Consider the following 11880-nt stretch of genomic DNA (forward strand, 5'->3'; position numbering starts at 1 on the left):
ACTACATACAGTAATAAATATAGAAGAATTTATACGTGTTTCTTTGATTTGTTTATGAATTCAATACAGTCTTGTATCGTTTTCACATCAAATTATAGAAGAAAAAAGTGTCTATACTCTATAAGAGAGACTCCATTTTTTTCTTTCTTTTCTATAATCTAAAAATATATTAAAATTAATAAAAAGAAAAATAACAAAAATTCAAATTATAGTAGATTTAAATACCCGAATTATTAATTGTTTGTTATGAAAGTTGTTTTAAAAAGTGATGTCATGAAACATTGAAATTCTATTAATCAAACAAGTGACTTATTAAACTTTGGATGTAGTGGTATTTTTGACATTTTTTAATAAAAAATGAATTATTGCGAATTTTATGGATACTCAATCTAATTACAAAAGATGTTAATCGTTTTTTATACAAATTAAAGAGTTAACATATAAAACACACAAATTACAATTATGTTTTATATCAGTTTTAGTCCTATAAGAATTCATCCTAATTTTTATGAGAATTGTTCAAATTCTTATGAGAATTATCCTACGAGATGATTACTCATAAACTTTAGGTTATGAATATTCCTAATCAACATCTAATTTCCTCTTCAATTCCAGTTTTAATCTAAGATGGGGGTTTCTCAGGTTTTAAATTTTCATGTTTGATTCAATGTTTCAGCAAGTACTAATATATAAGATGTGTAATGTTATTTGAGTTAATGTGATTCCCTATTTTAATATATGAAATGAATACTTCACAAAATTATGTTTTATATAAAAAGAAAAAAAGTATTTGAATTTTAGGGCGTGATAGCAGATGCCATCAAGAAAATAGCTAGTGTTGTGGCTCAAGCTACTCGAACTTTTAAGGATGCTCATAATTGAGTAAACTTATGAAGCAACTAGAAGAGCTTCTGGATAAGCAATTTTTAGGACCTAATATATCATCATGGGGTGCGTCTGTGTTTTTAATTAAGAAGAAAGATGGAACCATGAGAATGTGGGTGGATTATAGGAAGTTGAATAAGGTTAATTTTAAGAATATGCATGCTTTTCCTAGAATTGATGATCTCATGGATCAGTTGGTGAGAGCTTGCAGGTTTAGTAAGATAAGTCTGAGATTAATTTAACACCAGATTCAAGTCAAGTCGAAAGATGTTACTAAGACTACATTTAGGACTTGTTATGGTCATTACGAGTATTCAGTTATGCCTTTCGGTGTGATCAATGTGCTAGGAGTGTGCATGAGTATAAGAACAGGATTCTTAACCCCTATTTGGATCACTTTGTCGTAATGTTTATAGACAAAACTTTGTATATTCTAAGTCAGAGGAAGAACATATAGAACATTTAAGGATAGTATTACAAACCTTAAAGAATAATAATTTGTACGCTAAGTTGTCAAAGTGCGAGTTATGGTTGAATGAATTTAGTTTCCTCATACATGTAACTTCTAGTGGGGGAATATAAGTGGGTCCGTCTAAGGAAGAGGTTGTATTGCAATAGGAAATGTCTAAGTCGGTAACCGATATTAGATGTTTTCTAGGATTAGCTAGTTATTATATAAAGTTCATAGAATGTTTCTCAAAGTTTGCAGTGCCTTTAAGAAAGCTGGCTCGGAAGGGCCAAGCTTTTATACGTGATGCTCAATTTGATGTGATTTTTCAAGACCTTAAGAAGAGATTGAGGTTAACGCCAGTCTTAATTTTTCCAAGTCCAAGTGAATCTTTTGTGGTGTATAGTGATGCATCATATTGGGTCTAGATGGTGTGCTTATGCAGAAAGGTCAAGTTGTAGTTTATGCTTCTAGACAACTTAAGACACATAAAGGAATTACCCTACCCATTATTTGGTATTAGGAGGAGTGGGTTTTGTGCTTAATATTTGGAGGCACTGTCAATATGGGTTAAGATTTGAAGTTTTCAGCGATCATAAGAGTTTAAAGTATTGTTTTGTCAGAAGGAATTGATTATGAGGCCGAGGAGGTGGCTAGAATTTTGTAAAGATTATGATTTAAAATTGAGCTATCATCAAAGTTGGACGTGTGTTCTCACTCTCGAAGCTTTTAAGAAAAAGAGTTGAGTATTGTTCTTGATCAAAGTTTTTAAGCAAGATCAAGTATTTTTCTTAGTTAAGGTTCTTAACCAAGTATTTTATTAGAAAGTGTAATCTTTCTATTGGGTTCCCTAAGTCACGAGGTGTGTGACTGTTTTATCACTGCGGTGATTGGAGATGAGATGTCGATTTCTCATATCTAGATATTGAATTCTAGGTAGAAGTTAAATTGGATAAAGATTATGAAATAAGTTGTAAATTGGGACTATTTAGGCTTCGAACTAGTACTGCTAATAGTGGATTTCCTTGATGGCTTGGTAGCCCCCAGATTAGGTGTTGTTGTACTGAATTGGGTTAACAATTTATTGAGTTGTTTATCATTCTGCATTTAAGTTTTTCAGTTTTGATAAGTGTGTTGTAAGTCAGCATATGTTATATCATCTATCTTGACATTATGTGATGTTAGGAAATATGGCTTGACATCTGTTGTGTAAGTGCCAGAATTTCACTATTTCTCTTTCAAGGTTTTCATGTTTAAATTTAATAGAAGAAACAATATGCTTGGAATTGGAGACAATTTGTTCCAATTTACTTGTTTCTTTTCTTAGTTTCTTACGGATGAAAAAAAGATAAAAATAGGAGAATTAAGCGGACTACCTTATCATCTTGATGATTTTCCATGAGACAAATGTTGGTTTCTTCTTCATTGTTTAAGGGTTTCATATTATTGTCTTCCATTGCAACATAAGCTTTACCTTTTCCGAAGTTTCTTATATTTCTTTCGATTTTCCTCTTTAGATAGGGAACTGTTTGGCCGCATCTGCCATTTCTTTACACAAGTGTAGAAATTTGGAATGAATGGTGTTTTCCCCCATCCTTTTATTTCTCTTCGTTTTTATTCCTCTCATGCCATATGAATATTTGAAACTCTTTACTATAAGAGATATGTCTCCATCAGAGTCGTATTTGTCGACCTTTAGTGCTAGACTTTTTCTTTTTCTCTTTCTTCATCTATGGCAAACCTTTTTAGTTTCATTTCATGTTCTTACATTTTCTCAAAAAGGGTTTGTGTATCGGTAGTCGCTAAATTTTTATATTCACAAATTGCATTGACTTTGGGTTTCCAGCAACGGTTTAGACATTTAATATTTTTTATGACTAGTTCCTCATTTGAAAATATTTTTCATAGAGTTCTTATGTGACCCGCAATATGAGTAATTCGTGTTTGTATTTGATTATTAATCTCTTTAGATTTCATTCTGAAGAGTTTATACTTGTGGGTTAATGTGCCTAACCTTGCCCTCTTTCCAAAACATTTTTATTAGAATATAAAAAGTTGAGGGACGGAAGCGGAAAGAAAATAAATTACGGAAAATAAAGAGAGAAGGGACTGGGATATTACACTAGAGATTTATAGAGGTTCGGTCTAACCACTTGGACTACTCATAATCCTAAGAGTTTCCTCTTGATATTTCCACTAATAGGTCACACTTGAGCTTTCACACTCTTAAAAACTCATGTAATAAAAATAATTCATTAATTTTTTTCAATGTCATTAATAAAAGATATATTTGCAAATTCTTTCGTAATTTTACTTTTCCATATAAAGAGGTAATAATATTTTTTAAAATTGTGTTAAATGTTTAAAATATCATATAATTTAGGAAGGATGGGGTAATATTACTTTAATATAAATATTATTACTATTTTCCTATAAAAAGTTATCATCTCTCTTTTAACACAAATTGTATAAAAAATAAAATAAAATTAAAATAAAAGTTTATTTGTATAATATTTCATAAAATATTATTTTAAGTATTTCATCCTAATTGTCTAATCATCTTTTAATCTCTTGTTCTTTATCGAGGGAGTTTTGGCACAAGGTTGAGGATTGGATAGGTTTTTATTCGGGGATGGAGGAGAATGTTGGGGATAATTTTCTTAGGTGGTACGACTACTTCAAAAATTAAAAAGTTAGAGGCGGTAATGAAGGATCAGTCTGGTAAGTTGTTTGTTGGTCTTTATGGAGTGCAAGAAACGGCATCATATTCAAGAATGAGGTTTGGTCCACGTCGAACATTATTTGGGATATTAAAATGGTGGCTTGGAAATGGTCGTTTATAGGGGATGTTTCTTTTTTCAAATGTAACTTTTACGAGTTTTGCAAAGATCATGTGTATTGTTTAGGATAAGTTTCATTTGGATAGAAATTTCTCCGTTTTCCCTTTTGTTGGATCGGTTTTGTATTAGGCTCGAGTACCCCTAGCTAGTGCTCTGGTTATAATATATCCTTGCTTTCAAAAAAAGTATTTCATCCTATTACTATGATTTTTTTTAGCAAAAGATAGCATTTTCTGTCCCGTATTTTTATGGCGGGGTTCATTTTGGTCCCTCAATTTTATAACTATCATTATGGTCCCTTTATTAAATATTCCACGTTGATCCTTTTTAGTCATTTTACTTAAATGTTGTTAAGTATTTTAAAATTTGTGTCCATGTTAGCTCTATGCGGGTTCTTTTTTTTACCAGCTCCATTTTGTTACCCAGAAAATTCAAAAAAAAAAAGCAACAACAACAAAATAAAGATATTGTTATCTTCTTTATTAATCCATCACTATTTTAATATTTTAAGTCTTATACATCGGCGCATTTTTCATTTTCATCCTTTGAGATTTGAAATCGACAGAGAGGACAAGAAGATCGAAGATGAAGCCAGGGATTAATACAATCAGAGTGATAAAGATGATCACAAAGAAGTTGTTTTGCTTCTTCGTCAACGGAAATAACATCTTTACAAACCACACATAAAATAAAAACGTTTGGATCGAATAAAGAAAGAAACAATGGCGTTGGAGTTGAATTAAAACGAGTAACAAAATAACATATTTAGTTTGAAATTCATCGTCGTTGGTAGCTTCGTCTTCATGGCAGTGGAGTAGGTTGAATTTGAATTGAAATGTTTCCCTATGTTATGCATTAGTGAGGGAAGTGCGAGGAATGGAAAGTGGATATTAAGAGAAAGATATATATATATATATATATATATATATATATATATATATATATATATATATATATATATATATATATATATATATATATATATATATATATATATATATATATATATATATATATATATATATATATATATATATAGAGAGAGAGAGAGAGAGAAAATGGGATCAACATGCACCCATCCTCTTGGCATCAATGGGTGGTTCGTTTATCACTTTTCTTGTTTGCTTTAATTTGGTACCTTATGCAACCTTTTGGCATCATTTGGTATGCAGTTAAACATTCAAAGGGATCTGGGTATTCAACATGAAAGTTGGAGATTTCAGATCTGAGACCCGAACCAATGCCTCGTAGCGTTCCTCAACCGAAACCACCACTCAATCTAGGTATTAATCCATCTCTTCTACATTAATCCATCAATTTTAATGTTCTGGGTATTCAAATGCATGCTCCTTGAAATACAAATTGTTGTTGGTTAGTTGTTGTCAAGTAAATGTGTTGGTTTATTCGTAAATTTAATGAAAAACCGGTTTGCTGATGTTGATGGTCGAGTTGAAAACACTATGCCATAAAAGTCCTACAACAACGCTTTTTTTGGGCTTTAAAAGCGCTGCTGTAGGTGGCGCTACTATAGGTTTTAGTAGCGCATTTGGTTTAGGCAAAAGCGCTGGCGTAGGAAGGCCTAAGGCATCGCTTTTTTTAAAAAGCGCTTTCATATATTGGCATAAGGCAGTGTTTTTCTTAAAAAGCGCTTTCATATATAGGCCTAAGGCAGCCCTTTTTTTTAAAAAGCGCTTTCGTAGGTGTTTCTAATAAACCTATTATTTTTATAATTTCTAATATTTTGACATATCTCAAATTCTCACTAATATTTTGAGAAATACATTTATTATATTAAACAAATAATTTTTTTAAAAAAAAATACATTTAATATGAAACATTTTAGGAATTGAATCTATAAGTATTGTATATATTTACTATCAAAATACAAATAAAACATCATTAATTTTATAAGTGCTCTAGAAGCTAAGTTTACAATCAAATTCTCAAAACACAAAATACATTACAAATATATATATATATATATATATATATATATATATATATATATATATATATATATATATATATATATATATATATATATATATATATATATATATATATATATATACTGATTTGCTCCCTAAGAAAACTAGTTCTCTCCAGCCGAACGTGACTCCTCGATGGCCATAATTGACTTTCTCAAGCTCCATTGTCAATCTTGTAAGACGAAATCTCTTGTGTATGGTATGGTACCTATATTAAATGGCATGTTAACAAAAGCATATAATTAACAAATTTATCTTGAATTGTTACTAGTAACAAATTTATAAATTAACAGTAGCAATGTTTTCATTGGATCAACGCAGGTAGAAGATGATGCAAAGGTGAAATGAAAGGAATAGCTACTCAAAATAACACTATTAGTATAATAAGATCAAATCATTAAAAGAGAAAAACAAAAATTCATTTGGTATGACTCTTCTTTTGCCATCAAATAGGTCCCTTAATAAGACTCTTCAAGATACAAAAAATAAGATTAGTGTTGAGCTATCTTTACTTCATTTGTTGTTAAAGAGTAGAGAATGTTGTCATTAATTATGAATAAGCGACTTAATTTGCGATACAAGTTTTGATGATCTAGCTTTATACAATCAACATTAATTTAAGAGATTCTAGGGAAAATTAGTAACCTGTAATCTCATGAGCTCCATTTAAGAGATTCTTGGGAAAATTAGTAACCTATAATATGAAATGAACATAATTATAAACATAAACAAAAGAAAAAACAGAATCAATTATTAGATCGATCTTTTTGACTCGAGACGCGAATTGGCCAAAACTGTGAGGGAACTAGGGCCTAAACGCGAGAACACTAAATCAAAAATCACAGAAGAAAGAATACAGAGAAAATTCACACAGATTCAAACACACGGTACATAGAAAAACTCAGAAAAAAGCTTCAAGAAAAAAACTCACCAAAAAAATCTTTCTACCTCTCTGAAATATTTCTTGCATCAGATTCTCCATCAGTCTCCAATTACCTCCAACCTTCGGTTTCAATCTGCAACGACTTCGTCTTCATTCTCCACCATGTGAACTTCAACAACATTCAAACATAGTAGGTAGTAATAAGCAGGCACAATACAAACAAATCAAATTTCAGTTAAGGTACAAACAATAGTTACCACAATGAATAACAATTCACAAAAGTCACAGCTAAACATTGAGCTCATCACAAAACAAACATATCATAATATCAATTGTTAAAGCCCAAAGTGGATTCAATCAGGCTTGTTAACAAGAGGATACAACCCAACAAAGAAAACCTAAGCTTATCACAATATATAAGCATCAAATGCACAGATTTCAAGGGATCAGACACTGTTCACGCAGCCAGAAGCAAAAACCCTAAATCTAATTCATCATTTTTCTCATTTGAAAACCCTTCAGAATCAAAGATAAGAAGAAGAAGAAAATATTTCGCAAGCCACACAAAGCCAGAAACACAGAAAAAGCTAGAAAATCTGAAGGATCTCACCAGAAGAAATCGATAAATCTTTCTCTCGGAAGCTTCATCAAACCTTCGAATCTTCTCAACACCATATGTCCACAACCAAAAGAAACAACAACAACTTCAATAATCTGCAACAAATGAACAAATGAATGAATGAATCCAAAGAAGAAATGGAGATGAGAGCAAGACGAAGGTGAATCACGACTGAAGGAAAAGGCGAATCGGAGAAGAGATGTAGAAATCGCGAGCGAGTGAGACGGTTGAAAAGGACGAGAGTTTGAGAAGATGAATGAACGATTTTTGGGTTTGAGAGTTTGAGAAGAAGAACTGAAAGCTTAGGGATTTGGATGAGATTTGTTTGTATAAGAGACGACGAAACAAACAAGGAGGAAGGGTTTAGTCTGATTTTATGTTTTTATTTTTTTCATTTTGACATTTAAGAGCGCTTTCAGAAAGCGCTTTCTGATGTTGGCTATACCAGCGCTTTTTAGGCAAAAAGCACTTTCGTAGCCTACCCCTATAGCAGTGCTTTTAAAAGCGCTTTCGTATGATCCCCTATAGCAGCGCTTTTAAAACGCGCTTTCGTAGGATCTTCTATAGCAGCACTTTTAAAAAGCGCTTTCGTAGGATCCCTTATAGCAGCGCTTTTTTCCCTTGTTTTTTTTAGTTTTTTTTTAGCGAAACCTATAGCAGCGCTTTTTCCTAAAAGCGCTTTCGTAGATGTGCGGCTAAAAGTCAAATTTGGCGTAGTGAAAAAGTGGGTTTTAGAAATGAGATGAGTTTCTGGAAAATGTTTGAATGTTGCGAGAATGGGATGGATTTCTAAGTAATGGTATGCATGTTGCAAGAAATCTGAGTTTTGTACCAATACGCCGCCACATTAGTGCCATGTGTATGCCTAGTGGTCCTTTAAAAAGATCTAACGGAAAGGATTAACGTAGAACTGTTTGAAGACATAAGGAACTAAAATAGTCGTTTTTAAAATTGAGAGACCAAAATGAAGTCTATCCTTAAGATATAGGAAAAAGGCTAGTTTATCTTTTTTTTTTATATCGAAAATTTAAAAAATTACTTAAATTTAAAGTTATTTTGAACAGGTTTTAACAAAAGAAAATTGATTTTTCTTTTTAAATTATGTGATTTTTATTATATTTTAGTATTTAATAATATATATTTATAATAGTGAATGTTAAAATTAATTTTTTTATTTATAAAAACTAAATTAAAGTTTTAATAAAATCATAAAAATTAATTTTGAAAATACAAAGAAAAAGTCATTATTTAACTTGTACGAATTTGTTAACTAAATCAATTATTTTGAGATGGATGAAACATTTATTTAGAGTTAGATGTCAACCTAAAAAAAGAATTTGAAATAGTCCAATTCAATATTGAACAATATATATGAAAGTCACTGCATTATTCATAAAATAGTACTCTATCGAAAATCCGTTTACATTTCCATCCTCACGATAAATATTTTTCCTCGCAATAAATATAATAATATTTTCTAATTTTTCTTGGGTTTTGACGATATAGTTCTATCATGTTTATGTCATAATTTGTTTGGAATAAGTGGTTGAATTTTGAAAATGAAGAAGAAAGTCTTTATTGCACTTTTAACCTCTAAGTATTGGTATTTAGCCATTTTAATCTTTCATTTATTTCAACCACTATACTATTTAGAAAAAATATTAAATTGAACAATAGTTGGTAAAGAGATACCATCACGGTTGATTAACCGTTATGATGTAGCGTATGATTATAAATATGTTATTTTCCACTACGAGCGTGTGGCCGTTGTGATAAATTAGGTGTCGCATTATATATCACAACGGTTTTCTTAAACAATTGTTGATATATAAAGGCCACGGGTTAGAAATCCAATGATCGAATGGTATATATTATTTGGCGCGCTACCTATCACAACGGTTATTGTAAATAACCATGGACAAATGTTTTATTTTTTTTATATTTAATTTATTTTTCTGTATATAAGAAAATTTTTTATTTACTTGTATTTTATACGTAATATTACCTAAATACTTTTTACATCAAAGAAAAAAAAAGTTTTTTACAAACATATATGTATACACCATTGTCATATATTACAAACATCAAATTAAGCAAAATCATATATTTACAAACATCAAAATCAAAGTCATACACTAGCACCCTTTTCAAGTAGCACATTGAAAATAAACGTCCAACATTTACGGATGTCTGTTAACTCATCGGAGGAGAAATGTGTCATGTCGTTAAACGTCTACATAAAAAATGAAAAAAATTGAATATCACATGATTTGACATATAATAGAAAACTTAAACATTAATATGTTATTCTAAACATTTCATGACATAATATATACTTAATCCCAAGAATCAACAATGTCAACATAGACAATGTTTAACAATGTGTTTCATTACATGATACCCATACATGTATCCCTCTTTTATTATTTTCCTCTAAAAATTTAAACATTTCATGAATATATAACCACACATGCATATATATATATATATATATATATATATATATATATATATATATATATATATATATATATATATATATATATATATATATATATATATAAGTCACAAGTAATCCACTTACATTGGGTTCACAAAATATGAGCTTTTTTCGAGAATTGTTTTCTATATGGTGTCACTCAACAATCCTCTATACACACTAAATTAATTACAAAGTCAAATAAAATATTACTCAAAGTTTCATAAACATAAAGTTACCTAGTAATAACTATTAAAATTAAAAAGAAATGAAAGACAAAATTGTTGGGGATTGGATAGTACGCACATTTAATTTTAAAATGAAATAAAAAATAAATGAAAGACAATTGTTCAACCAACGTTTTTATTATTTTTAAAAGAAAGACATATTTTTATCTATATTTGGATCATAAATATAATTATTTTATATATAAAATTATTTGAATGAAAAGTATATTTTTCCCGTATATAAATATTAATTTCGTCCTAATATTATTTATAAAAATATTTGGATCAATAATAAACATTTGTTCCCGTTTAAAAAAAATATTAGGAGTCACTCATTTATTTAAAAATATTTTAAACTATTTTATAAAAAAATATATTTTTCTTGTAAAAATATGTTGATTATAGCTCACTTTTCCATATGATAATGTATCAATGAGGATGAGTTTCGAAAACGATATGGCGGCAACACTATTGACCTAAGAACTATTCATCTTCACCACTTCCGCTTTACCATGGATGACCTTGCTTCTTTGTTACCCGAGATTGCAGTAACATCGGCTCCTCCCTCTTTTGATGTGAAGGTCACAGAAGATAAGAAAATTAGAAAAAAACCTAAGTTGTTTTCTCAAGCTATTCACAATGTTTGTAGCATCCCTTTGAGTCAGTTCCCAGTCACTTGCATAAAAGGTGATAAAATTGTTATCAATATCCTTGAAGATGAGTACCTTCTTAGTCTTGAAGCGTGCAAGTACAACCTTCATGGAAGGATACTTTGGTCGAAAGGTGCTACTCCTCTTACAATCGTTAGCTTGCGCGCCAAGCTTGCTCAAATATGGACATCCATTGGAAAATGGGGTGTCAGTTCACTGGGTAAAGTATTCTTTGAGTTTTCTTTTTCAAGCATTGAGGATGTAAGATCAGTGCGATCTGTGAGTTTGTGGAACTTGAATCCAGGTAATCTTAAACTTTTCCATTGGACAAAAGATTTAATTCCTTCATTGACCAATCAAACTTCTATATAAGTTTGGATTTGTATTCATGGTTTGTGTCAAGAATACTGGAGACCTAAAATCCTCTTTGTGGTTACTAGTAGTATTAAAACTCCAATATCTATTGATTATGCTTCCAATAAAAATTCTTTTGATATAGTCTTTAGACACTATGTTAGGGTGTTAGTAGATATTCATATGTTGAAAGAACTTACATACAAGGTTTTGGTGGAAAGGGTAGGCTTTTCCTTCATTGTTGAGGTGGAGTATAAAAGACTGCCTGATTTACGCAAATACGATAATTGCATTGGCATGCCTTTGAGAAACGCAAAAAGAAAGTTTTAACTGACATAAAAATTGAAAATAGCAAACCTAAAGATGATCAGAAAAGTTTTTCCTTCATCACTAGGTCCATGCCTAGTCCCTTCAACTCTTTATTATGAAGAGCGTCGGAACATTAGAGGTATCTCTAACATCTCTTCTAGATAAGCCTTAAAAGGCTTATTTTTGTTAATAAACTTG

This window comes from Vicia villosa, linkage group LG3 (genome assembly GCF_029867415.1).
Source record: "Vicia villosa cultivar HV-30 ecotype Madison, WI linkage group LG3, Vvil1.0, whole genome shotgun sequence".
Taxonomy (NCBI): Eukaryota; Viridiplantae; Streptophyta; class Magnoliopsida; order Fabales; family Fabaceae; genus Vicia; species Vicia villosa.